The sequence below is a fragment of the Sus scrofa genome, chromosome 6 (assembly GCF_054392235.1).
Source record: "Sus scrofa isolate SSC_HxYL_T2T_F1_AM1 chromosome 6, Sscrofa_HxYL_maternal_Yorkshire_Landrace_v2.0, whole genome shotgun sequence".
Taxonomy (NCBI): Eukaryota; Metazoa; Chordata; class Mammalia; order Artiodactyla; family Suidae; genus Sus; species Sus scrofa.
Window position 1 is genome coordinate 73757827 of NC_139388.1, and position 24916 is coordinate 73782742.

The window sequence follows — 24916 nt, forward strand, 5'->3', positions numbered from 1 at the left end:
AACTTCTCCATCAATTTTTTTTCAAATAAGTGATAGAGAAGTTAGTTAACTGTAAGAATACCTGAATACCACATGTCAATATATTAAGACGTGATTTTAATCTTAGAAGAGAAGGCACTGGAAAGTGAAGGGGGGGGCGTATATAATCAAGCCAGGACATCCACTAACAGTAAAAAATCAAGTTTTGTTTCTTTTTCTATTTTCGGTGTTGGCGCAATTTATATCAGTTAATGTAATGGTCTGTAATCTGTTCTCAGTTAAATACAAAGGATGTGTAAGCTTCCTCTCTCTCCCTCTCCCCCTCTACACATTCAATCACATCTGGGCTAGAGAAACCATTCTCCTGGGGGGTCCATTTTCACTATGTCTTTCTCATCTATTCCAAGATGACAGGCTGTGATGTGGTGGAGGTAACATCCAACATGGAAATCAAACTAGGCACTGAACGGCAGTGAGTAAGGCAACTTGGACCTCTCAGCTAAATGGGAATTATGGACTAACCTCAATTAGGAGTATTATGCATTAACTTCAGAGTATTTTAGTGCCACACAAAGAAAAGGTAACATTAGCAGACTTACAAACCACAGACTGAAAAAAGAAGGGAAAAAAAAAGAGGAAAAAGGAAAAACTTCAGGTAAATGCCTCCTCCTTCTACCACCTATCAAATTATCAACCACATTTTTCACTGATGAACTGAGTTGTCTTGGCATGGTCTGATGACAATGTGATCCTATGACACCACTACACTAAATCAGGCTAAATAAGAAAAAACATTATTGCAAATTCCTCTGATCTCTATCATCTCGGGGAATGCAATACTAAATTACATATGTATATAAATTAAATAAGTCATTACAAAGTTTCCCACCTAACAAGTCCGCTTATAGTGCTTGAGCACTATTCTGCAAACTATCAACATAATCTACAAAGATAAGAGTCTTTGAAAGAGTTTTACGCCTAAGAAATCTAATAACTTTCCACTGGGAGACAGAAAATGTAACAAGTTGAAGAAAGCTATATCAACATTTATGATGCTATGACACCTGATCAAGCATTTGTATTTATTTATTTATTTATTTATTTTGGTCCTTTTAGGGCTGCACCTGCGGCATATGGAGGTTCCCAGTTTAGGGGTCGAATTGGAGCTGTAGCCGCCGGCCTACACCACATCCGAGCTGCGTCTGCAATCTATACCAGAGCTCATGGCAATGCCAGATCCTTAACCCACTGAGCAAGACCAGGGATGGAACCCGCAACCTCATGGTTCCTAGTGGGATTCACTTCCACTGTGCCACAACGGAAACTCCTGAGCAGCATTTTTAGATGAGATGCCATTAATTCCATGTCTAAAACAAGTTTCAAGTTTGGATTCCGAGAGGGCTGACTTGATTCTCCAAGAGAGGACCCTTTAAGAACATATTTCCTGATTCAATAGTTTACTGACTACACTTATAAAAGCCTTCTAAAAAGTATTTTATATTTGCTACATAGATGGCAATTAAGATTTTTTTTGCATTAAAATATTTTTAAATCAAAGTTTCGATAAGAGGAAGTTCCCAGTGTGGCTCAGTGGATTATAAACCCGACTAGTATCCATAAAGATGTGGGTTCGATCCCTGGCCTCACTCAGTGGGTTAAGGATCTGACATTGTTGTGAGCTGTGCTGTAGGTCACAGATGCAGCTCAGACCCCACAGTGCTGTGGCTGTGGCAAAAGGGGGCAGGGGCAGCTGCAGCTCTGATTTGACCTCTAGCCTGGGAACTTCCACATGTTGTCAGTATAGCCCTAAAAAGCAAGGGGAAAAAAAAAGTTTCTGTAAGATATACTCTTAATTCTTTACCTTGAAAGCTAAAAACCTATTTCCAAGTATCAAATATCAAAATACTAATTAATGGTTCTATGGAATCGCAGTAAAAAATTATTGGCTAAAGTAAAGTGAATACTGGCAACTGACCTTTTTCATTGGTACATTACTGTTAAGAATTTTTTCAACGTTCAAAAAATGTAACTGTTTTGAAAGTGAGAGATGAAACTAAAATAACCTAAGATTGGTCTAGTCTACCTTTGGCATTCCAGGTGGTACAATTCCTATACCAAAGAGGTGACAAGTAAGATCCTACTAGATAATGAAGTTAAAATGTAAAATCCCCAAAACTATTTGGGATGTACAGGAAAGCTTCAGAAGGTCCCTCTGGGCATGCTAAGTTTGGGATTTTTGGTAGATACCCAAGTAGTAAATGTGAGGAAGGCAGGTGAGTGGACCTGGGTTAGGAATGAGATTTTACTTATAGTCATTGAGATGATTTTTACAGCCATGAGTCCTAGGGCACAGGGTGGAGAATTTATTAGACATCCACTACGTGTTAGTTACTACTCCATGTGCTGGAGACATGGATTTTAGATAGGTGGATGGACAGAAAGACAGACAGACAGAGATAGCAACCAACAATAGAAATGATCCCTGAGAGTACATAGAGTATGTGAAAAGAGAGGGGAAAAGAGCAAGGTAAGGGACACCAGGAGAAGAGACCAAGGGTCAAGGCAGCCTCACTGCCCCTCAAAAGAGAGGAAACGCGGGCATCTGGGAAGGTGTGTTCTAAGAAGAGGGAACAGGCAGTGCGGGGACTGGGCAATCTTCACCAGAGGAGTCTCCCTGGAACGATGGCTGATGAGATTTCAAAGAGGAGAGAAGAGCTGGAGACCTAAGCATAGGAATGCTGAGATGTTCTGCTGCAAAGGGGAGCAGAAAAATAAGCAACAATGGGCAGGGGAAAGAAATGCAGTCAAAAGGGGGAGATTTTGTTTTTGCATTTGTCTGTAGATTGGCGAAAAGCAGCCAATTTGTATGCTGCTGAGAATGACTCAGTAGAGTCCAAAACAATAATGATATAAGAGACAAAACACTGACCCGATGAGACGGCAGGATGGGCAGGACCAGCCCTGGAGGGTGAGAGGACTGCAGCTCCCCCTCCAGGCAGCCCTCCAGGCAGCCAGGAAGGCAGAGTCTGCCCCGCAAGCTGGGCCCACATGGAGAAGTTCTCTTCCAACTGCTTTGATTTGTCTTACTGAAGCAGGAAACGTGTGTGAAGACAGAGACGAAATATGAAACAGTCATCTAGGAAACTGGGCAAGTGAATGGACTTGCAGGATGGGGGGGGTCTGACTGCTGAGCAGCCTTAAGGACCCACTTGAATTTTATGAACCAACTGGGAACCAATACTATGAACCAACCAACCAGACACACTGGCTATCGGCCTTTCTCCTAACAAAAGATTCTCTAACACAAACTGCTGAAGACAGCAAATGTCTAAACATATTTTGAGCACATCCAATGTAAAAACGATGCTCTGGGAAAGGTGTCATTTCCCCAGATAATATGCTGAAAGTGACTGCAACCCTTTTTCACGCAGCATTCCTAACTGCTTTCTCACCCTTTGAAGGAAGTCTCCAGTCACTAAATGGTGTGATAACCTTGGGCCACTGCAAACAGAAGCTGGGCCGGAATGCCTTAGCTAATTATATCCCATAATAATAAAGCATATACATAAGTTCTATTCTTATTCTTAGGAATACAAATTCAAAGAACATTCACTTCACAACCAGAAACTGCCACATAAAATCTATTCCAAATGATATTGTGATGGTGATGGCTCAGGTTTGTGAATATACTAAAAAAAACCATGGATGGAGTTCCCAGCAGCATCTTGGGAATGGTGGGACTCAGGTTCAATTCCCACCCAGCCCTACAAGTGAGTTAAGGATCCAGCATTGCCACCACTGTGGCTCTGATCTGATTTCTGGTCCAGGAACTTCACATGCAGCAGGGAAGCACCAAAAGGGAAAAAAAAAAAAAAAAAAAAAAAAGATTTGTACAGTTTTAAAATAAATGAATTGTCTGTTAGAAGGATTTTATCTCAATAAAGTTTTTTTTTAAAAATCTATTCTAGGCTTTGATCTCAAATGAATCATTTTTATCATTAGAAAGTAAAAATCTGATTTGTTGTTTGCTTGTTAAAATTTAATGGTAGGAGTTCCCATCATGGCTCAGAGGTAATTAACCTGACTAGGAACCATGAGGTTGTAGGTTCAATCCCTGGCCTCAATCAGTGGATTAAGTATCCCGCACTGCTGTGAGCTCTGGTGTAGGTGGCAGACATGGCTTGGATTCCAACATTGCTGTAGCTGTGCCGTAGGCCAGCAGCTGCAGCTCTGATTCAACCCCTAGCCTGGGAACTTCCATATGCTGCAGGTGTGGCCCTAAAAAGACACACACACAAATTTAATAAGAAATGGAGCAAATATAGTATATTCTGATGGTTCATAAATGTTCAACTTTGTAAGGATCCAGAACTCACTCAGAATGAAGGGCAGAGTTTGGGTAAGGGGTTGGACTGGCTTTGGTTTTGTTTTGTTTTTCCTTTTTAACTAATTAAAGTTTGTATCTTCTAACCCTCCTCTTTCATCCCTTTGATCATGACATACTCAAAGCACCTTGACTAAAATAAATAGCAATCTTTTGACCATGGATAGCTCCAAATACCTCTTAAGAATAACATCTTAAGAACTCATCAGCAAGACAACAGCAAACCAACACCTGAACCAAAGCCAAAGAATGTCATAATTATCAATTCAGGAATATCACCTTTCTTAGCATTATGATACTTCACAGAATTTTATGCTTCAAGTCTAACCAGCAGGCCAAAGAATCTATAAATGCTATTTTCCTCCCCGAGACAGCAAAGAAAAAGAAATTCACCAATTTCACCACTGATGGTTCAGAAGTTCCTACGTTGAAATGTAAAAAGAGGGGAATTACCAACTTTGAAAATAATATCCCTACAAAGACTAAAAGTAAAGGTTATATAGTCTTCTAAGTAAAAGAATGATAAGGCTGAACTGGCAACAGTAAGGTGTTGATGGAAGGAACAATGGATAGAGAAGTCGGAAAACACGGCTACGCAAGAGGCTGAGCCGCTTCCAAAATGGAAACTGTGAATGAACATGGATATAACTCAATCAACTTCTCTTTCATTTTGTAACCTGAGAAGCCAGCGTATGCTCTGCCTCCTTCATAAGGCAGCTAGCTGTGAGGACCAAACCAGAGGTCAGGGGAGGCTATTCAGTAGGTGTAAAGCCTTCTGCAAACAGAGGCATAATCCCTGTTTCACTCTTGAGAAGTCATCTCTGTGATAAGCTATTGATCACCTTCTACTCTGCAAGTGTGAAATTTAATCACTATATTAGTCTGCTGAGACTGCTTTACCAGAAGACCACAGACCAGGTAGCTTAAAGAAATGCATTTGCCACAGTGGGGGGGGGAGGGGGGGAGCGAAGTCCAAAATCAAGGTTCCGCCAACTGAGTTCATTCAGCAGCCCGCCCCTGCCCCCTGCCCCCTGCCCCCCCCCGCCCCGCCTCCTTCCCACCGGGGTCTGGCGTGGCAGAGTGAGAGGGCAAGATTTGGTCTCTTCCTCCTCTTATAAGGACACTATTCTCATCGTGGGGCCCCACCTCATGACTTCATCTAAACCTAATAACCTCCCAAAGACCTCACCTCCAAATACCAAAAAACTTGAATATACGAAACGTGAGCCAACACAATTCAGCTTACAGCACTCCTACAGAATTTATGTAATGACTGTCTTCAGGCAGAAATTAAACGTTTGTATAAAAAAATAAACATGAGGCAGAGGAGATGTAAAGAATGGCTTACTTAAGGCAGTTTACCTGAATGCATGCAATATAAAAGTTAAAATAGATGAGGGAACTGGAATGGTAACATAACTGGATTTATTCAGCATTTATCCATACCAGTTACTGATCTAAGAGCTTTCACCCTCCCAGTAGCCACACAAAGCAGGGAAGACTGACAGAGGAGGACCCTGAGCACACAGGTGTGAAAGAGGGTCCCTGGGCTCAAGGGCAGGGTTCAAAGGTCATGTGGGCGACCTGTACACTACCTATATACCATACTGCTTCTGTGTGTCTTAGGACAAAGGAAAACTGTAGGGGGAGAGAAGGGATAGAGAAGATGAAACCACGAAAGAGGTGCTCAGGCCCCTTTACAGGCTCTCGTTAGACATAGCCAAAATTTTATAAGCAAACAGCTCAGAAGAAACTTGATCAGTCACAGGATTCTAATCTGTAAGTGAGAAACGAACCGCAGGCTCAGGAGGTCAGTTCCTTCTGGTACGAAAAGCTGAGAAAGGTTCCTCCTCGGGGTCCTTCCTCACAAAGACAGCGGTCAGCGTGGCCGAGGGCAGCCTGGGGAACCCTGGCGTAAACCATTCAGCACACAAGCAGCAAGCTCAGGAAGTTTCCAGACAAGTCCACGGCCTCACACGACACTGTTCAAGCAAAGCAAATCTGCCAAATCAGAAATACAAAGGATTCCCAGAAATTCAAACAGAAACGTCGGGCTCAGCTGAACAGGTATATTCTTGAAAGGCCCGAGGAAGGGCGGCAGGAGCTCCAAAGGCACCGCAATCGTGCACCGTGGACGTGCAGGCAAATGTTCACAATTTTTGCCCTGGAGGAAAAACCAAGGCTTACACCAACACTCAGTGGGGTCCCTAGGAAAAACTGAAAACCCCCTGCCAGAGGAATCCTGAACTGCATGACCACCAGAAAAGCCCTCTAAATCATCTTCACAACCAAGGGTTTGGGGAGGTTGAGGTTAAATGTAAATAAAGTCCAAAATATCCTAAATAAGCACAGACAGGAAGTAATTCTAACCTCATTTTAGAGTAACCGCCCTACCGCTAACCTGGAAACATTTACTGCTGAACTGACAGCCTCCAAAGGCCGGATCAAATGGTGCTCATTTCCGAGTGCCCAGGCCAGTCAACAAAAGGCCTTGCAATAAAGAAATTGAAACAAATCTTTACATTTATAAGTATCTAACAAATAAGGACCTCTGGCCAGAATGAGTTTATTTCAAAAAATTCAAAGTATCTCTTCTTTACAAAATGAAATCTTTTGCGAAATGAGGAACACAGGTAAACTGAGAGGAAATAACACTTACATGGAACCACTAAAATATTAAAACTACTACATTTAACATAAACCATAACCTAACATCATTATATCAGCATAATATCCATTTTTTACGTGTAATCAGATTACACTATTCCCAATTTATAACTTTATGCCTTTACCCTACAGGATGGCAAATGAAGCACATATAATGGTCGTCATTTCTCCCTCTCTATGGAAAAGAGCAGAGAAGCAAAATTTCAACATAGCTGACAAGGGAAATGAATAATTTGGGGGGGGGGGGGGCTTTTTAGGGCCACACCAGAGGCATATGGAGATTCCCGGGCTAGGGGTCCAATCAGAGCTGTAGCTGCTGGCCTACACCACAGCCACTTCAGATCTGAGCCCCATCTGCGACCTACGCCACAACTGACAGCAACGCCGGATCCTTAACCCACTGAACAAGGCCAGGGATCAAATCTGCATCCTCAGGAATGCCAGTCAGATCCGTTTCTGCTGAGCTGAGACGGGAACTCCTATTTTTAATTTTTTAAATAAATAAAAAGGGCTAAAATCCAAAATAATGACAACACTAAATGTGAGCAAGGGTGTGGAACGACAGGAATTCTCATTCAATGCTGCTGGAAAACAGTTTGCCAGTTTCTTACACAACCAAACATATTATTACCATAGATCAGAAATCACGCTCCTTGGTATTTATCAAAATGAGCTGAAAACCTGTCTCCACCCAAAACCTGCACACAAATATTAATGCAGCTTTATTTGTAATTTTCAAAAGTTGGAGGAAGGAAGACGTAGTTCAGCGGGTGAATGGATAAATAAGCTACAGTTCATCTAAACAATGAGATGGTACCAGGGATAAAAAGAAGTAAGCTAGCAAGCCAGAGAGACAAGGAGGACCCTTAAATGCATACTAAGTGAAAGAAGCCCACCTGAAAAGGCCACATCCTCTGTGACTCCATCTATACGACAACTGGAAAGGCACAACTATGGAAACAGGAAAAAGCTCAGTGGTTGCAAGGGGCTGCGGGGAGGGTGGAGGAAGGGATGAGCGGGTGGAGCAAGGGTGCATTTAGAACAGGGAAACTCCTCGGTGTGAGTGGATCCAATGGTGCACGTGTTAGCACACAGCTGTCAAAACCCACAGAAAGTACAGCCCAACACTGAACTCTGACGCAAGCCGCAGACACCAGCTCTATTCATCCACGCTAACAATGGGCCACACTGACGCAGCAAGTGTCAATACCACGGAAAACGGGGTAGGACTCCCTGTACTTCCCATTCGGTTTTTCTATGAAACTAAAACTGCTCCACAAAATAAAGTCGATTGATTTAATTAATTTATTAAACAGTGGTTCTATTTTTTTTTTTTTTTTTTTCTTTTTAGGCCAAACCTGTGGCATATGTAAGTTCCCGGGCTAGGGGTTGAATCAGAGCTGCAGCTGCTGGCCTACACCACAGCCACAGCAACACCAGATCCTTAACCTACCAAGCGAGGTCAGGGATCAAACGCATATTTTCATGGATACTAGTCGGGTTCTTAACCTGCTGAGCCATGACAGGAAATCCAGCAGTTTGATTTTTTTTTTTTTTTTAATGTTTTGATGTATGACAAAGTCTCGCTTATCCAATAACAAATATTTACGCAATCAACTTAAAGCTGAAGCAAACCTCCTCCCCCAAGTCAGACTGCTTTAGACATTACGTATTTTTCAGCACTTTTCGTTCTTGCTTTCCATTCAAACCTCCAAGCTCCCACTGCTCCTGCCCCCAGCACACTACACCATGAATACCAAAATGCTTTCCTTCCACGCACATCTAACAGGTTCTTTGAGAAAAGGTGAACATTCCACTATCAACCATTACCGCTTACCTAGTCAATGTGAGAATTATGCTCTGCGGGACGATCACAGCCTATGAAAGAAGAGACGGCCTAGGTAGGTAGTCAAAGAATATACACATGGGTAAAATAGCCTTCTAGGAGTCCCCGTCGTGGCCCAACAGGAACCAATCTGATGAGGAACCATGAGGTTGCAGGTTCAGATCCCCTGTGGCTGTGGCTCTGGGGTAGGCCAGCAACTATAGCTCCGGTTAGATCCCTAGCCTGGGAACCTCCATATGCCACAGGTGCGGCCCTAAAAAGACAAAACACCAAATAAATAAATAAATAAATAAAAGTCTTCTACGTAAATTTTCTCTTATAAAATATCCACACACAGGAGTTCCTGACGTGGCACAAAGGGATCTGCAGCGTCTCTGAATCGCCAGAACACAGGTTCACACAGTGGGTTAAGGATCCGGCATTGCCGAAGCTGCCGTGTAGGCTGCAACTTCAGCTAAGATCTGACTCCTGGCCCAGGAACTCCATACGCCGGGGGGAGGGGTGGCCCCAAAAAAAGTGAATGTATATTTGGATCATACTCGTGTACAATTAAATATGCACGCAGACAAAGACTGAAAGGGAAAATACAGAAACTGGATCCAGAGTGTTTGTGGTTAGATTAGGCGTGATCTTTAAAATAAATAAATAAAAATACACACACAAAAGACAACAGTAAGAATTAGGTACCTAAAACCAAAAGGAGAAAATAATTGTTCAAATAATTCAAACTAGATGTTTTTCTATATAATTTTAGTTGATTAATGTAACATGTGCATGTCTTTCTTACCATCACCCCTCACATAATTAAAATTCCTGGATAATGTTTCAAACTATTTTGTTTTATATCTAATTTATGAAAACTTTTGCTAAACAAACAGTAGTATGTGTGGCCAAAACAATTTAAGATTTAGTAATCTGAGTTCTTCCAAAAGAAATTTTATTAAATCCTTGTAAAAGGGAAAAAAAGCATTTATATTTGTGGATTTATTAATGATGGCCATTCTGACTGGTGTGAGGTGGTATCTCATGGTAGTTTTGATTTGCATTTCTCTTATAATCAGCGATGTTGAGCATTTTTTCACGTGTTTGTTGGCCATCTGCATATCTTCTTTGGAGAGATGTCTATTCAGGTCTTTTGCCCATTTTTCCATTGATTGATTGGCTTTTTTGCTGTTGGGTTGTATAAGTTGTTTATATATTCTAGAGATTAAACCCTTGTCAGTTGCATCATTTGAAACTATTTTCTCCCATTCTGTAAGCTGTCTTTTTGTTTTCTTTTTGGTTTCCTTTGCTGTGCAAAAGCTTTTCAGTTTGATTAGGTCCCATGGGTTTATTTTTGCTCTAATTTCTATTGCTTTGGGAGACTGACCTGAGAAAATATTCATGATGTTGATGTCGGAGAGTGTTTTGCCTATGTTTTCTTCTAGGAGTTTGATGGTGTCCTGTCTAGCACAAATGAACATCTCCTCAGAAAAGAAAATCATGGACTTGTGGCTGCCTGATGGGAGGGGGAGGGAGTGGGAGGGATCGGGAGTTTGGGCTTATCAGACACAACTTAGAATAGATATACAAGGAGATCCTGCTGAATAGCATTGAGAACTTTGTCTAGATACTCATGTTGCAACAGAACAAAGGGTGGAGGGAAAAATGTAATTGTAATGTATACATGTAAGGATAACCTGACCCCCTTGCTGTACAGTGGGAAAAAAAAAAAAAGAAAAGAAAAAAAAGCATTTATATTGGTAAGTAGATGTGAATATTAAAGGGTTTTATTTGTTTGTTTGGGGTTTTTTTTTCCTTTGTTTTTGTCTTTTTTTGCCTTTTCTAGGGCTGCTCCCGCAGCATATGGAGGTTCCCAGGCTAGGGGTCTAATTGGAGCTGTAGCCACAGGCCTATGCCAGAGCCACAGCAATGTCGGATCTGAGCCTCGTCTGCAAGCTACACCACAGCTCACGGCAACACCGGATGCTTAACCCACTGATCGAGGCCAGGGATTGAACCTGCAACCTCATGGTTCCTAGTCGGATTTGTTAACCACTGCGCTACGTACGACAGGAACTCCTTAAAGGGCTTTTGTTGTTGTTGTTGTTAATACCAAAAAACACAGAAAGCTCATCGTATGATACGTATATAGTATCAATGCATATATTTAACATATTTAAAATGTTTAAGGAGTTCTAGCTGTGGTACAATGGGATTAGCGGAACCTCTGTAGCACTGGGGCACGGGTTCAATTCTCAGTCCAGCACAGTGGGTTAAGGATCCCACATTGCCAGAGCAGCTGCAGGGTAGGTCACAACTGCAGTTCAGCTCTAATCCCTGACTGGGAACTCCATATGCTGTGGGGTGGCCAAAGCGGGGGGAGAGGAGGTGTTTTAAAAAATAAAGGGTTGGTAAAACTAAGAAAATATCTTTTAAAGATGATCAAGAGCCATTCGCCAATCTCACTCCTGAGACCACATAAAAAGAATCTGATGTGTTCACCTAAAGAGCTGCAGTAGTTTGTGCAAAGCCACAGGTGGGCCCAATAAGAAGTCCTGAAAACCATGCAAAAGGAAGGAGGTAATTTCAACTGGCATTTTACTAAAGGCAAACAAGTCACTACTGCTACTGAGGTTCAGAACCAGCAGAGACTTGACTATACCACTGTTTCTAACCAGCTATTTTTAAATTATTAGAAGATAATGTGGTGAGCCTGCACTAAATACAGCTGTGAACACAGCAGCACACACCATCTGGAGGCTTGGGACTTAAGCAATTTTTCGAATGTACAGTATATTCACTTTATTTTGTTCCTCGGAAGCTCAACAGTCAAATATAAACTGACCCTTTTTTTTAAAAAACCACAACTACAAAAGCTCATTCACTTATGTAGAAGCAAAGGCATGAGAAACAGATCCAAGTGTAGATGAACAATTACCTAATCTTTCCTGGCAAAAGTATTTCAGTTTTATAAAGAATCCTCCCCATGCTTACCTACCATATTCTCAAAACTATTCACAAGTAACTTCTGATTAATCTTTGAAAATTAAAATGTTTTCTGCTTTCTAAAGTAATGAGCACCCATTACCTCATTTTATTGCAAAAACCTAAACACAACTGTCACATGTATCATAAAATCTTACCTTCAGAATGCCACGGCCATTAAGCTCTTAATGCATCAACCAGTTAATGCCATGAACCTCTTCCAGCTGCCTTCTATCCCTCCTCTCACTACTGAACTTCTCAACAATTTCTTCCCAACTGCAAACTAGCTTCTTCCTCCACCTCCTAGGCTGCTCTGTTCGACAAATGCTCTGATTTCCACCAGCTCCTGATTATGTAAATGGTATTTTTTCAACAGTGTTTTCTCAGTTCTCATTCTCTAATCCAAAACCTACAACATGTGACTCTCCTGTCGCCCCCACTCCGAAGCACCCTCCTCCCTGTACCATCCTCCTTCTCTCAAGTCCTTCTTCCATTCCCTCCTCTTGTCACAACACTGGCTTTTCCTTTCCAATAACTCCACACAGCGTCAGTGTGACATTCAGTGAGCGCCCTCTGGTTGGCCAAAACCAGCCTCGAACCTGGCTGGGCCGCCCCTATGTGGAGGAAGGCCAGGGGAGGCCCCTTCACAAAGGCACAAGGGTCTACCTCTGACACGATGAGAGGCGGTCAAGGTAAGAACAGGAGTCAGGATCTGGCCTGGAACCCAGGCCTCGCCATGAACCAGCTGTGGGCCTTGGTCCACTCGCCTCACCTCTCCGACTCTCCATTTCCTCACTTGTACCTCAGAGGCTTCACACCCGCACGGATTAAATAGTTCCCGCAAAGACAGAACGACAGTAAGGAAAGGAGTCAGCCATAATCCTGCCATCCAGAGACCAGCACCGTTCATGTTGGGTATACTTCTTTCTAGTCTTTACCCTCTGCCTCTGCAGGAAAGGTGGGTGCCCACGTGCCTGGAATCAGGCTGTGTAACCAGTCTGGCATCTACAGTTGTGCCCGCTGACTTCGAATTATGCTTTTACATCATGACGGGTTTAGTGGTTGCATGACATCTCCTTTTATGGATAGAGCATGATTCAACAGTCCCCTTCTACTACTGGGTGTGGAAATTCACCAATCACTATGTTTAGTTTCCTTTTTGTTCAATTCTTTTTTCCTTCCCCAGAAAAAGTCTCTTCCCGCTTTTCTACTCCACCCGTGAGCCAAAAGTTGTTAACAATGGCTAACGAATCATTAAGCAGTGTGAGAAACACATTTTTATCAAGGAAAAAAAAATAACGGCTTAAAGAACAATATTAAACTTCCCGTGTTAAACGAATCACTGGCATGCCCAGAAGTTATCTTTGGAAGTCCTATATAGCATCATGCTCTTTTTATTTTTTTTTTATTTTTTTTTATTTTTTTGTCTTTTTGCTATTTCTTTGGGCCGCTCCCACGGCATACAGAGGTTCCCAGGCTAGGGGTCTAATCGGAGCTGTAGCCACTGGCCTACGCCAGAGCCACAGCAACGCGTGATCCGAGCTGCATCTGCAACCTACACCACAGCTCATGGCAACGCCGGATTGTTAACCCACTGAGCAAGGGCAGGGACCGAACCTGCAACCTCATGGTTCCTAGTCAGATTCATTAACCACTGCACCACGATGGGAACTCCCATGCTTTTAAAAAAAAAAAAAAAAAATGGCCACACCCACAGCAAATGAAGTTCCTGGGCCAGGGATTGAATACAAACTGCAGTCTACATAGCACCTGTGGCAACGCCAGATCCTTCAACTCACTGCCCCAGGCAGGGGATCTAACCAGCACCTCTGCAGTGACCAGAGCCACAGCAGGAACTCCATCCTGATCTTTGTAATTTGATCTTCCTCCCTTGGAACACAAGTGCTGTGAGCACAGAGACTTCAGCTGTTTTGTATCTTCAGCATCTAAAACACTGCCTAGAGCACAAATATTGCTCACTATTATAGTAAGTATTAGCTGTCATTAGGTACCAAGCATTTTCCTAACACACCTCCTGAGGTAGACTTTTTCCCACAAAGAGGCTAGTAAGTATTTCATCCTAGGTCTCACGGTGATGGGTGATAGGAAAAAGGAATAGAGAAGACAATCTAGCTATTTGCCACCAATTTATAAGGGATAAACTGATTACTCATACCAGCAGAGACTCCATGTGACAACATTAAAAACTGAATATGGCTATGCTGATTCTTCCTGCAATTACATTTTAACATTATTGTTTTACTTTACTGCTTTTTCATTAGAAACATGTAAGTCAGTCAACTATACCAAGAATTAAAAAGATTTAGGAGGGTAAGCCTAAGACTCTAATCACCACTGATATTTGTAATAAAAAAACATGGTCTCAGAAATTTAAAAAAAAAAAAAAAACACAAATGAACTTCTGAAATAATCTGTTTGGATCTAGGATACTTATTAATACTTCCTTCTATTTTTCCTTGGATTCAGCAGTCTCTACTGCCAATCTAAACGTCTTGCTTTCTTTTAATGAGAGAAAACATTTTATAGATGTTACATTGAAATGATGCATTTTTCTAGAACTGCTGCACTCTTTCCTCATTCCAGGTTATTTTAGGAAGGACTCACATCTCCAATGAGTTAAAAAATAGCTCAGCAGGAGCCAGCTTCCCTTCCCTCTTCTCGTCTAGGCCCCAACGCCCCACTATCCCCTGACAACAATAAAGCCCTGTGTGTTCTTCCATCAGTAACCAGGGCCAGTGAAAAAGGCATCCCATTAGCTTTATGCATAAACAGATTTCAGTCAGTTTTGGTTTTGACTTTTGCTCCTTTTTTTCTTGTAATGTGGTGGACGGTCTTAGAAGGCAGACAGTAAGGAGACCAAATCATTAAGAAAATGTCTCATTCACATTCACAGTCTATTTTACACCCTGACAAGCCTGACTTTGTCACAGACCCATATTCAAAGACTCAAAGCTACTCAATCTTACAGTAAATACTTTCCAATAACTTGGAGCCAAAAGCACATATTAAAATTTAAAGGAAGCCACCCGCGCCCCTCCCCCCAACCCCAGCAGAGACGTTTCTAAATCCTTGGATTAATCATCTAGCCCGTGGCCAAACTGCTCTCAATCACCGGCTCCTTCTCTCAGTCCCTTTGGTACAGTGTAACAAGAGATAAGAGACAGAGGGAAACATTTTAGCAACGTTATCTCCCCTGAGTTAACATTTATTTCTGAGTTTTACAAACTAATCCTAGAATAGCAAACAAAGAACCATTTTTATTTGGGTGGGGAGGCTTCCCTTGTCATTATAAAATGAATGGTCCCATTGGCTCCTCAGACTAACACAATAGCAAGCAAAACCCTTTGACCTTGGAAAAGCATAGTAATACCTACTAATAAATTACATAGCTTAGCAATTTCCTCAAAACCAAAAATAAATCTCTCATAAGCAAACTATTACATGAGTAAACAAAAGCTTGTCATGTTCTATCGTTTGCTCAAACGCAAGCACAGTGGCCGTGGAAGAAGGATTAAGAAACACAGCCAGACAAGTCCATAAAACCTCCAGTGTAAGATAAAACTCCCCTGCAGGAGCAGCCAATGCATTCTGACCTAACAGCTGTACAGTTGCACTAATTAAAATGAAGAGCTAGTCTGCACACCACACGGGCAATTCACTGAAGGTTACTGATAAACCAGCAGGGGTCACACCGTGGCTGCTCCCCCCACCCCCCGACCCCCGCCACAATCTGAAAAATAAATTGGCACATAGCTGAAGGTAACTGCATTTGAAAAGGAAACTTGAATATATATATCCAAGCGCTTCAGAAATAATCACAACCATGTAGACTGGAACACAGCCTATAGGCTATAAAAACCAATACACGCACAAAGGAAGTGGTACAGCTACATTACATCAGCTCTCGCCTCAATTCATAAATGCAAAACCACAAAACAAGACAAAAACCTAAACAACCTTTTGCTGGAAACCTTCTTAGAGTGAATGAACGTCGGTTAAGTCTTTAAACATGTTAGTGAACAGTACTCGTTGATACACCACTTTCAACAGCCACGGGAAGGGAAAAAGTACTCGTAGTTCTATCACGCAACCAGATCAAGTAACACTGCAAGCACAACCTGCCAAGCACCAGGGCCTGCCAGAGTACAACGAGCACTCAAGTGCTCTGGACTCAAAACCACCTTTCACTGGTCCCAGAGATCTTTGTAAAATAGTTTAAACCCTACTAAATTACAGACTTGGAAAAAAACAAACACAGGGCTTCTAACTACTGCTCCCATACTATTGTGAACTTGCTGTTAAGCCTCTGAAACGTCTGCCTTGTGTTATTTTACCAGGCAATGTAAATTTTCAGAAAGGCAATTGCCTCCTAGAGCCCAAATCTAACACACATAAAAATGTGGAGTTGGTTCTGCATCTGGAAATAATTGCCCACAGATCAGCAGGCTTACATGGGATATTGTTCCTGTCTGCGTGGTTTCAAATCATGTCTACTTTGGACCTAGAGTTCCTATGGAGGAAAAAAAGGGGGGGAGGTATCAGAATATAGTAATTTTGGCACATAATTTCAAGGACTTTGTCAACTCTGTTCTCCTCAACTTTCACTCACTGTATCTTAAAGTGCAAAGACACAGGCTTCAAAGGGGAAAATTCATCTATTGACCTCAGTGTTCATTCACATTTTTTTTTTTAATTTCCACATGGCTGAGAGTAAAACAAAGTAACCTATTAGAAGAGCTTCTCCCCAAGATTCACCCAAACAGCCCCAAGAAGAGCAGTGGCACCAGTGAGCCTGGAAGGGGAAAGGCTGAGAGTAAAACAAAGTAAGGGCTTCTTAGCAAACAGACGCGGTCAAGCAGGTCTCCCCAAGGCTTTAACCTGAGCCAGAGATCGGAGTAAACAGAGGGAGGGGGTGGGGAAGCCACCACCTCAAACCAAAAACTCGAAGTGATCTTCAAAACTATCTCTGCATTTTAGCTAATCTGGTAAAGTAAGTATTTTGATCCAAGAAACAAATTCTACGTCACTTAAGCAGCTCCAAATTACTTTACAATCAACTCCATCCAACTCACTTTATTTTTAAACTTAAATTTACTCCATAGTAAGCAATAAAGTTTTGGATCAAACAGCAGCTTTTAGACTATACACTGCTTCAGCTTTCCTTTTAAAGAAAACGCACACACCCATACACCCATACACACACGCACGCATACACACACACACACATACAAATACACACCTTAAAAAATAGTGTTTTCTCTGCCCTAAACATGTTTCTCATTTGGTTTAGTAAACTGGGATTTCTGGAGTTTGGGCAATTAAAAACAAAAAAACAACGAGGAAACCCAACAGAAATGCAAAATGGAACGCAGCAAATACCTATTCCTGATTCCTGGAAAGCCACCACTATTCTTAGTAATTCCCTAGTTGCTCATCTCTCTAGGGTCAGCTACTGCACTCCGTACACCCACCTCCGAGAGCCCCTGCGCCCACACTTGTCCAACTTCCTGGCCCGAGACCTCGTCCACCTCGCAGCAAGAGGGGCCGGCCACTTGCCTGCGGCCGGTCGGTCGCAGCAGGAGCTGAGCCCTCCGGCCTCCACCGCCGCCGCCGCCTCCTTCACCACCTCCTCCGGCGCAGGGGCCCCCCGCAAACTCTGGCCCGCGGGCACCGACGGGACGGGCGGGAGCTCGGGGCGTGAAATGCACTTGCTAAACAAAAGGAGGCCCCGGCGGCCGCAGGGCAGCAAGGCGCGGGCGCCGGTCCCGGCGGCTCTGAGGCTGCAGGAGGCCGTGGCCGCGCCGGGCCCCGCCCGCGACTGGGGGAAGCGGCGGCCGCAGCTCGCACTCCTTCAGCCCCGGCGGCCGGGCCAACACTGCCACATGCCTGTGACCCAGACGCTGGGAGAGAAAGAGCAGCCTCCCCGCGGCGGCGGCGGCGGCGGCCGGCAAAACCCGGGCTGGAGCCTGGCCCACTCCGCGCGCGCCCCTGCCGGCCGCCACCGGGGGCGCGCGCGCACACACACACAAAGCCGAAGCAATTTTATCTGCGGCCCAGCTTGGCCAGCCTCCCCTCCTCCCCAGTCCTCCCTCCCCTCCCGACAGCCGGAACCGGGAGGCTGCTTGATTGATGGCAGCTCTTAAAAGCGTGGTCAGCTAGAAAATGCATCTGCAAGCAAGATATTAAAGAGGCAGCGCAGCCCCGTGAGTGATCAGCAGTTCACACATCCTAGAGCTGCCGCTGATTTCGCCAGGAATATTAATGCCAACCACCTCTGAAGTCTAACAAATGCAGATGAAATAACCAACAATCACAGACACGATGAACACGATTTGTTTCAAACGCACAAGAGAAAGAAGCATTGTTTGGTGTGGAACAAAATTTCTGACCTCAATTTGCCTTACAGTTTAAGAATGCTTTGTTAGTCATTTGTTTAAAAGTCTTCTCTCCAATCTTTTTTCCCCAAGAAAATAAGGACTCATCTGCTAGAATTGGGCTTGACTGAAATTCATCTAATAAGGAAGCACAATAAATACACATTCCTTGCCATGTAGCCTTAAGAAAACATATAACCCCATGGGCTACCAGATTCCAGACCCCTCATTAATTCCAATGTTATGTGCATCTAAATAGAATTACCAATAGTAAATTTCAAGTTAGTTTCTTCCATTCCCCTAATCTGGTAAATAGCGATGAACTTGCTAAGTTTTACAAAAATTAAACTACATTTAAACCATGCTATTTCCTAGTAGTAACAGTAATGATCATTTTGTCCTATCAAATAATATCAACTATAGCAAATTTTTAAAAATACATTCCTATGGAATATAAATTCAAAGTATTAAACTCAATGGCAACCCAAATTTGAAAGGTATAAGCTCAAAATTTAAATGATCGCTTTTGGTATCTTTAATATTACACCTTTTGCCTTCCAGGCACATTTCATGGAACTCTAAAATAGCTTTATGAATGTTACTGGACCTTCCAATAACATTATTAGGTACCCTTAACGATAGGTGAAGATTTAGATTAAAGTGATTTGCCCAAAGTCTCTCAACGAGGGGGTGAGGGGATGGAGAGTAAGCATGGAACCTAGGGATCCCACCTCACTGGCATAGATAACCAACCTGACTTGTGCATTGGCTACTTCAACATCATTGTGCTAATTTGCTTTAAAGAAAACTGAAGTGATTCTACAGGAGATAGAAAGATCTCTGAAACTACTAATATAGCTCACATACCGAGAGCCAAAGCTAATGAGGCATGATGCCTTTGCCACCCTGAAAAGTGGCTGTGATCAATACAAGTCAGAGGTGGTCTACGGCTCACCTCTAAGTCTCTGCTCTAAGCTCCCTAAACACCACTCTTCAAGGAGACCATCCTGAGGGGACCTGCAGCTTAAAAATCTGCCTCGTAACCAAGTGGCTCTGAGACCCCTCCATCTATGCCAGAGATGAGGTCGGCCATAAAGCCAAGCTACAGAAGCCAGTCCTGTACTGGGACACACTTCTATTTTCTCACCAGCTACATCTAGGCACGTGGCAGATCCTAAAGAAAGGGGATTTTTGTCTGCAACACTTTAAAAAGTGCTGGTTTATCCTAAGTTGGAAAGGGCTGCTGAGAATAACAAAACTGCTCTATTCTAAATTCATATTGAAACTAGTCTCCCAATGATTCTTAATGCTTTGACAGCATTTTATGACACTTGAATTTTCTCTGTCCTTGTCTTACACCCTCTACTAATCCATCCACACCCAACCTCCCCACCTTCCGGATACACCAGGCTTTTTTTTTTTTTTTTTGGTCTTTTTAGGGCCCCACCTTAAGCATATGGAAGCTTCCAGGCTAGGGGTCAAATCAGAGCTGCAGCTGCCAGCCTACACCACAGCCACAGCAATGAGAGATCCAGTCTATGTCTGAGACCTACACCACAGCTCACAGCCACTCCGGATCCTTAACCCACTGAGCGAGATAAGGGATCAAACCAGTGTCCTCATGGATACTAGTGAGGTTCGTTACTGGTAAGCCACAACAGGAACTCCTGGATACACCAGTCTTTCGATTTCCCCAAGGTACGAAGATTTCCACCAAAAGCCATCACCGCCTCTTTCCACTAGAACTGAAATATCTCCCTGCCACCCCCTCCTCCAACCTCCCCACAGACAATTTAAAGCCTACTCCTTCAGAACTCAAATATCATTTTGTCAAATATCATTTTGTCAAAGAAGCTTCGCCTGAGGGCCCATTCTAGGTCAAGTTCCTTCCTTATAATAAGTTCTCAGGGAACTGTGTTTCTTTCCTTGAGAGTATTTACCTCAGCTTGTCATTCATTGGTGTTATTTTCTGATGAATGTCAACAGCCCCCTCTAGACAGCAAGCTCTTTTAGAGAAAGTTCTGTATGTTTGCTCACCATCAAATACCAGGTATCAAGTGCACACATCTCTGAAATGAATAAGTGAATTCAAGGCAACAGCTCATTCTATATATTCTTTGCACAGTTCTTGGCACCAAAAAAAAAAAAAAACAAACAAAAACAAACAAAAAAAAAACAAAACAAAACAAAAAAAAAAACGCCTCTACCAAATACGTGGCATCTACACAAATAAATTTTAAATATTAAAAGTCTAGTAAAATGAACATTTTTATCCCATTTTACAGAAATGTGAATAATTGTGACTGGCTTAACTCCCCCAACAGAGTTCTATCTGTAAGCTACACTTTTTTTAAAGGGATTAATGAGGCACAGAAGCCATCATTAACATATTCAAGACAAGTTCTTCCTACCTATGTGCCATTTAAGCCAGGAGCAAACAGCAGCAACTGAATAGTCTGCTAAATACCGTATGAGCAACATAAACAGAATATAAAATTCTGAAAGTACATTATACAATAGTTTGCCTTCAACATTTCTCTGAATGCAAAAGTACTACCGAATCCTGGTGTAAGTGGGGGAAGGGGTAGGATCACCACCTCTCTTTTACACTCAACTACTTCTCTATTTTCCATTTTTCTCATCTCTAAAAGACCTCCACTTCCCTGACATGGAAGCCTTCCTAAGAGCTCTTATAATCTGAGGACTTGACGTCACTGGTGACAGACCACTCCACAACTGCCCTCCCAACTCCTCGAACCCCACTGATGTGAGCTTTTAAATTACAGGATCTATAGCTAAGAAAGGAGAGTTACTATAATAATAATTTCTCAGATGTTTTGCACATGCACACAAGAAAAAACAAAAGAGAAAGCGTGAGATGGAAGAAAAAATACTAGAGATACCCCAACCTCCTCCGCAAATTAATCCTCACGGTTACTTTCAGCATTCCACGTGGCACTGCTGGGTTCCCACAGGATTTCCCTCTGACCTTGTCTAAGTCGTGCTTCTTTTGTCCTAAGTTCCACTCCTTGTAAATTCCAGCTCCAGGTTTTATAACATTCTTCATTTATCAAAACAACCCTGTCAAGTTGAGTACCATTAACAGATAATGAGAGGAGACAACAGATGTGGTTAGAAGCAAAGCACTCCATATTCTACAGGCCTCAGCATGCAGCCAAGTGAGCTGACATCTGACTTTATCCTAACATTTATAATTAAACTCCAAGTCTAGTTAAACTAACATTAAAGCTATGACCAGGAACAGCACACAGGGGAAATGTGAGGTATAACCTTGGCGCTGGTGGAACAGGGTTCAGGTTGTTTCAGAACCATAACCAGGAACAACTACCCTATATTTCCTCTCTCTGCCACCCGGCTTCTGTCACAGCAAGAAGACATTTGACCGCCTCTTCTAAAGAGGGCAGCTTTGTGAGTTCCCGTTGTGGCCCAGAGGAAACAAATCCAACTAGTATCCAGAAGGATTTGGGTTTGATCCCTGGCCTCGCTCAGTGGGTTAAGGATCCAGCACTGCCATAAGCTGTGGTGTAGGTCGCAAACACAGCTCGGATCCTGCATTGCTGTGGCTGTGGGGTAGTCCAGCAGCTGTAGTTCCGATTAGACCCCTAGCCTGGGAACTTCCATATGCCACAGGAGCGACCCTAAAAAGCAAAAAAAGAGAGAGAGAGCAGCTTTGGACCACTCCCCAAGACCACCGAAGCGGGAAGGAGCTTGCATTTTTTCATGAAAGTTTAAATATAACACTCTAGGAGTTCCCATCATGCTGCAGCGGGAACAAATCTGACTAGGAACTACAAGGTTGTAGGTTCGATCCCTGACCTTGCTCAGTAGGTTAAGGATCTGGCATTGCCTAGAGCTGTGGTGTAGGTCAAAGATGCAGCTCAGATCCTGTGTTGCTATGGTTGTGGCATAGGCTGGCAGCTGTAGCTCTGATTGGACCCCTTGCCTAGGAATCTCCATATGCCATGAGTACGGCCATAAAAAGCAAAACAAAACAAAACAAAAAAACAAAAACAAAAAAAACTAGCAATAACTAGTGAGGTCTCCCAAAATTATTGTCAACTATCAGGTTGACACAATAAACATCCCTAGAGCATTATCTAGCAAAAACCATTCAGATCAAGTTAACTTAGCTCATCTCCATGTCGAAGGGTCAAAAGATTACCAAAGTCAGTCAAGCAGACAGTGACCAAGACCACAGGTTGTGTTATACTAGTAGCCACATTTGCACAGCATCCTGGGGTGGAGGAGTGGGGTTTCTGGTATTACTCTGTAGAATATGGAGTTATAATTTTAAGCAAACCATCCGCTTCCTTCCTTTATCCAATTCACAAAATGGCACCCACCACGAAACCTTGAGAGTTTTCAAAAGAAAAATGCATAGTTCTTTTTGGATCCCTTTTGGGTTGTTTCATTATTATATGCTCCTACAGAACATGCAAACAACTCCATTCAGTAAGCTGAAGTGTCTCTCTCCAGATTCTCTTCTAGAACATATGTATACAAACTAATACAAATATTTAGAGCACATACATTCATTTATCTGATGGTTCGTTCTGCGGATTTTTATTTCATATGATATGGCAACTTGCTCCCCTCACATCATAACAGACCATTAACATCCGATTCCTCTTTAGAACTGCACAAAATTCTGCTTTGTGGGAGGACCATAATGAACAAGTCCTTAATTGCTATAACTCACTTCTGTGTGCATTGCTGTGCGTGTATGTATTTCTATACTGCCATCTCTAGCTCAACGGATGTGAACTTCTTAGTCTCAGAGATTGAAAGTGCCCTCCAAAAGTCTGGACCTATATATAGACTCTTCCCAACAGTAAGCCCTGTCCTCACACTCAAATTCTGGCTGTCCGTGTGACTCCTGCATTACACATGCCCTGGACTCCTTCTGCCCTGGCCATTCTGTCTCGCCCGAAGACTGAAAACAAGCAGTCAGTGTCCAGCCTCTTCTTGTCATACTCTGGCATTTCTCATGCATGAGAAGATTCACTCTCAAGCTGCCACTATGATACTACTGATTTTACTTCTCTAGCCTGAGCTTGCTGCTGCTGCTGCTGCTGCTTCTTCTTCGTAACAGATTCATGTTCTCAAATGCCCTCTGGGCTCTACCTCAATCTTATCCCACAGACTCTCTCCAATCATCCTAAACAAAATCAAAATATTCTTCCCCACATGTCCTGGTTTCCCCCACACAGTCTCAGGATATTACTGTTACCCTAGTAGTATACATATTAATAGCATGTACTTTCTTTTTAACAGAACTCATGGCTTACATCCTAAAATGTATGTGACAGTTTCCTGGTGGCTCAGCAGCTTAAGGATTTGGCTTTGTAGTTGTTGTGGCGTGGGTTCAATCCCTGGACTGGGAACTTCTACATGCTGAAGGTGTGACATCAATCAATCAATATTTAAAAATAAATTTTAAAATAAAATATACATCAAGTCAGAATTACAACATTAAACATTTCTCAGCTTATAGCACAACTGAATGACATTTTTCTCTTTTTTTTGGCTGACCCTGTGGCATAAGAAGGTCCCAAGCCAGAGATCAGATGCAAGCCACAGTTGCGATCTAAGCCACAGCCACGGCAACGCCAGATCCTTTACCCACTGTGCCAGGGCCAGGGATCAAACCTGCATCCCAGTGCTCCTAAGACACCACCGATCCCATTGTGCCACAGCAGGAACTCTGAATGACATATGACTTGATAACACATATCATCTAATCCTTACTCTGCAAGTCTTAGATGCAAATCAAGATCAGATGTTCACTAACATGAGTTTTTAAAATAAACTTTCCAACCTAATTACCCATCCAGTCATTTATCACATCACTTTCCATTCAGCCAACATTTAATTATCAATTCACACAGTTTTCTCTGTAGGTAAGGGTGCACAACAGAAATGAAAAAACTTAAATCGGGAGTTCCCGTCGTGGCGCAGTGGTTAACGAATCCGACTAGGAACCATGAGGTTGCGGGTTCGGTCCCTGCCCTTGCTCAGTGGGTTAACGATCCAACGTTGCCGTGAGCTGTGGTGTAGGTCACAGACGCGGCTCAGGATCCCGCGATGCTGTGGCTCTGGCGTAGGCCGGCGGCTACAGCTCCGATTCAACCCCTAGCCTGGGAATCCCCATATGCCGAGGGAGCGGCCCAAGAAATGACAAAAAAAAAAAAGACAAAAATAAATAAATAAATAAAATAAAACTGCCATCTCCAAGGATGACTTCAAAAAAAAACAACAACAAAAAAAAAACTTAAATTGACTAGGATGATGTTGATAATTAAAACCATAGAAAAAGACTCAGAGAACCATTAACAAATATGCTGCAATAAACAGGAAAATATTCCAAATTACTGGGGAAAAGTGAGTTATGTCCTCTAATGCCAGGATCTTAAAATTTACCTTTTTTGTTTCTTTTTTTTTTTTTTAGGGCTGCACTCGCAGCATATGGAGATTCCCAGGCCCTGGGTCCAATCGGAGCTCTAGCTCCGCACCTGCACCACAGTTCACAGTAATGCCAGATCCTTAATCCACTGAGCAAGGCCAGGGATCAAACCCGCAACCTCATGGTTCCTAGTCAGATTGTTTCAGCTGCACCATGACAGGAACTCCTGTTTACTCTTTTTTTATTAGAGAATA

General features: G+C 42.7%; 1 protein-coding gene across 6 annotated transcripts in view; it reads right to left on the reverse strand.

Moving 5' to 3' along the window:
• RERE (arginine-glutamic acid dipeptide repeats) overlaps positions 1-24916 on the reverse strand; it is a 403553-nt gene that overhangs the window by 286079 nt on the left and 92558 nt on the right. For 2 of the 6 annotated variants that reach the window (XM_084962666.1, XM_084962663.1), the window contains exon 1: positions 17421-17741. The exons of 2 other annotated variants lie outside the window; for them this stretch is intronic. The gene's annotated coding sequence lies outside the window, so the exon portion shown is untranslated. Of the gene's footprint in view, positions 1-17335; positions 17742-24916 lie in introns of those variants that run through there. 2 more of the 6 variants (XM_084962665.1, XM_021095277.2) reach the window with 1 other exon arrangement.